Raw genomic sequence first — 3963 nt, forward strand, 5'->3', positions numbered from 1 at the left:
AAGCCTAGCTCTTTCTCAGAATGTTGTAAATACATGCAAATAAGGAAGCCTCTTCTACAGCAGAGGGCTCTTCCCCAGGGCTCCCGGCCTCTTCCCAGTCAGTTCTGCCACTGGTGGGTTTACATGGCTTGCTTTTGAGTATCTAGGGCAACCACCCCACGTGGCATCTTCATGCTTCTTGCCTTTTTAGAAATGGAGTATGTCACTGCCAGAAGTACAAAGCTTCAGGCAGGTGGGTCCAGTTCGAATCCCACCGAGGTCGCTTCCTGGTCTAACATTGTGGTCATGTGGCTTACCTGTGCTAGACTACCCCCGTTCAGGTCAACCCTGCTTTTTATGGTGGCTCTGAGGTGTAAACACAGTGCAGTGGTTTGGGACAATAGCTACACTCTGAACCCTGGTGCATGAAATAAAGAAACGAGTGGGCCTGGTGACAACATGTTTATTTCCGTGTCCTGTTGTGTGACTAGGAGGTGCTTTTTATCACCTTCCAATAATTGATTAGGTCAAAACAATGAAAACTCCAGAAGGTAAACTAGTGGTTTATTGTTGCTCAAGAGCATAAGTAAACAGACACATGGTACCACAGAGAGCAGTTTTAAACACGTCTAACCTTTGGGCAGAATGAACCGCTAGACTTTGGCAACAGCCCGCCTGCTCAGATTCCTAGGCCTCTAAAGCTTGTGGCTATCTGCAGACACAATGGGAAGAAGGTGAATTTAATGCTTGAGCTTTAAAAATTGAACGGTTCTTAGGAAATTGGGAAAGGCCAACATCACTCAAGCCTGCCTTAGTTTTAATCTGTGTGATAGACGGCTACTCAGAGAGCAGCCGGTGGCCACACTCCACCGCAGTAGTTACTGGCTTCTGTAGTCTTAGCGTTTTGTTAAAGAGAATTTTCTGCAGATGGGCTCTACATGTGAGTAGTTTAAACAGAACCTCGTCTGCCCTAAAGGATCTCGTGCAGACCCCAAGCCAAAGCATTCAACGGTAAATTCAGCTTCCTGTTAAGACAGCCAATTCCCAGCAGCTGCAGCGCTCTGAGAGCTCCTTTTCAGGCCTCCTACTCCCACCTTCAAATCGTAGTGTCTGCTTTCTGAGGGGCTGTGACGAATGAATACATGTAACACACAAGTATTCACCACTAGAAGAGGATCTGTGACTGCATGGGTCACCATGGGTGAGATTTACATTACATCAGGATTCTGTGCTGTTGGAAATGGTCGAGACAGGAGTTCTCAGACCCTACAAAGTATTATGGCTAAGGAAGCAGAGAACTCAAATAAGGACGCCAGCTCCAGGAGGCTAACTCCGCAGAGTGAAATAAGTGACGACTCAGGGGTGAGCTCACTAACAAGGAACAGGCACCACACAGCGTTTCTTTGGAGGTCAAAGTGCAGGCTAGGAAATGGCGTAGAAAATAGTGCATGACGTAGTGCAGTCCCAGGTGCCGTCACTTTTGTCCATGACGCATAGCCTAGTTTTTTATGTCCATTTTCTCTAAAAAAATCCAGCTGTTGTGACACCTTTTGGCTTATTTATTTAGGCATTAAACTTTGTTTTACCCACTCTTGGGGCTACATAGAATATTTTACCATTTTAACACATAGAATATAGCGCATACATCTTGAAACTACTGAATTAAGGCAAGCCCCTGTGAGTTCGGTACTCCAAAAACCATGTTTTACCAAAAAAAGAAAAATGTTGACTCAAACCAGTGGCTTTAGACATGGGGTACCCAGTCAATCTTCACAACGGGAGTACTGCTAACTGCCCCCATTACCTCCCGGCTCTCTATACATCAGAAGGGAAGTTTCTAGTTTCTGTAACTCAAGATGGGTGGATCCCATGTGGGCAAAGTGTGTGGGGTAGGGGAGCAGGGCTCTGTCGGACAGGGCCTGTCCTCACCTCCCATCTGTCTTTTCACGTGTGTATGCTTGTGTGTAGTGTGTAGTGTGGGTAAACTTATGCACGGGGTGGCCCCTTCTAACAGGGGACTCTCTTCTGGGTGGGAATACTTTATGAAATGTGCTGTAAACCACCTACAGCACACAAGGCTCTGTTAGGGAATGCGAGCGGTCTCTCCCAGGAGGCTGGGTGAGTTTTCCCATGGCAAGCCAGTTTCAGCTACTAAAATAGTGATTTGGAGACTAAATACCACTATGCTCTCCCAGAGTGAGCGTTACAGCTCCCCGATAGCTGCCTTAATAAAAGGCGAAGACAAGCTTCTACCGTGTCAGCTACTCCGAGTGAAGCTAAAGATCAGCGAGGGGTAGAGCTTTATTCTCGTTACAGATACAAGTACAGCTCCATCTGATGGGCTGCAGAGCACAGGCTCGTGCTGTAGGCCCTCCCTGCTTACTGTGTAAGTGCTCATAAAAGCCATGTACGTAGACTGACTAATGGAAGACTAGAGGTTATACTTAGGCTAGTTAGATGTAGTTAAGAGAAATTTTGAATAATTATTGAAGAAATAATTTGAGGCTTATTTTCTTTGATGCATGAGGATTATACTTTGAAAACCTGTATGCTGACGCTTCAAAGTCTTCCTCTACCAGAACAGCAGACTGGCAAAGTCAAGCTCTGAGTGCTCAGTGGGCCTCCTCCAAGGCTACCGTGAGATGCTAGGATTGCAAAAGTGAGACCTGCTGAGAAAACGTGTTCCAGACAGGGACCTTTATGGTCCCTTGGCTTTATGACCTTGGCTGACAAATCTTTTTAGGAAACTGTTTATTTTAAAATTACCTTCCCAACAAACCATGAAACACCACATTACGGTTTCTCACTGAGGACACACTTTCAAAGTTAGATAGAGACTTGAACAAAACTCAAGGGCAGCATCACAAAAGGACAATACTAAGAATGGGTAGGAGAGTGTCACTTGGTAAAAGTAACCTCAAGGATGCATAACATGTCATATTGGACGGATGACAACCTTGTGCTTTTCTCCCGCTGTGGGATTTACCGAAGCCTTAGGTTTACTCAGGTGCCATGCCAGCTTTCCCGGGAAAGGGATAGTCTTACTATCTCACGCCTACCTTTACTATAAATAAACGAAGTCCAAAGCAACAGATGTTTAAAAGAACAAAACTACATAATTTAGTACATAATTAAAATAAAAACAGGACAGTGACAGTTGAATGTTTCAAATATACAACCGGGAGAGAGAACCATTTCATACAGTTCGGAGGCTGTTAAAGGGGCCACTCAAGAAGGTTCAACAGTGCAAGACGCTTTTCCAGTTACAAGCTCAAAACCGGAGTGCAAACGAGACTAAAGCTTCCACTCAGAGTTGTAATGGGAGCTTGAAAGTGGAATTAAAAGCTTCACTTGGGTCATGTCCCCGAAATAAAATGTTTTTTCATGGTACAATTTCCCTCAGTTGGGTCCCTATTAAGTCATGGTTGATCCATGAGCACAGAGATGAGTCAGATCATGACTGGTTCTCAGAGGTCTCATGTCTACAGAGAGCCTTGGATTTGAGGTTCTGCCTTAGCCAGTGTACCTGAAGCCTACAGAGAAGAGCTACAGCAGTAGACGTTAACAGTCTCCTGTGCCTGTAAAACCGGAGGACAAATGGACTGACACCCTGCCCCACAGGCTGCGCTGAGGAGGATGATGCTGAGTGCTTAAGTGAAGGAAGGCGCAGCTCTCCCGTGGAGGAGAGAGGTTCAAGGCCAGCACCAGCAGGAGCTGTGTGAAGTGCTGACCAGGCAGAGCATGCATCCGTCCATGCAGATGGAGGACATGGCCCCAAAGAAAAGTGGAACTGTATGTGATGCTGGAAACGCCCCTTGCCACTACTGTCGCGCCCACTCTCTCAGTCCTTCCTGCCACCCTTCACCTCAATACCCAAGTCTTAACCGAGTCTCAACATTCCGGACAAAGGGCACTTAGAACAAACAAAAAGTCAACTTTTTTTTTAAAAAACAAGACAGTGTCCATTTAAAAAGTAGATTTTTC

The sequence above is a fragment of the Rattus norvegicus genome, chromosome 13, assembly GCF_036323735.1.
Source record: "Rattus norvegicus strain BN/NHsdMcwi chromosome 13, GRCr8, whole genome shotgun sequence".
In the NCBI taxonomy this organism is placed as follows: Eukaryota; Metazoa; Chordata; class Mammalia; order Rodentia; family Muridae; genus Rattus; species Rattus norvegicus.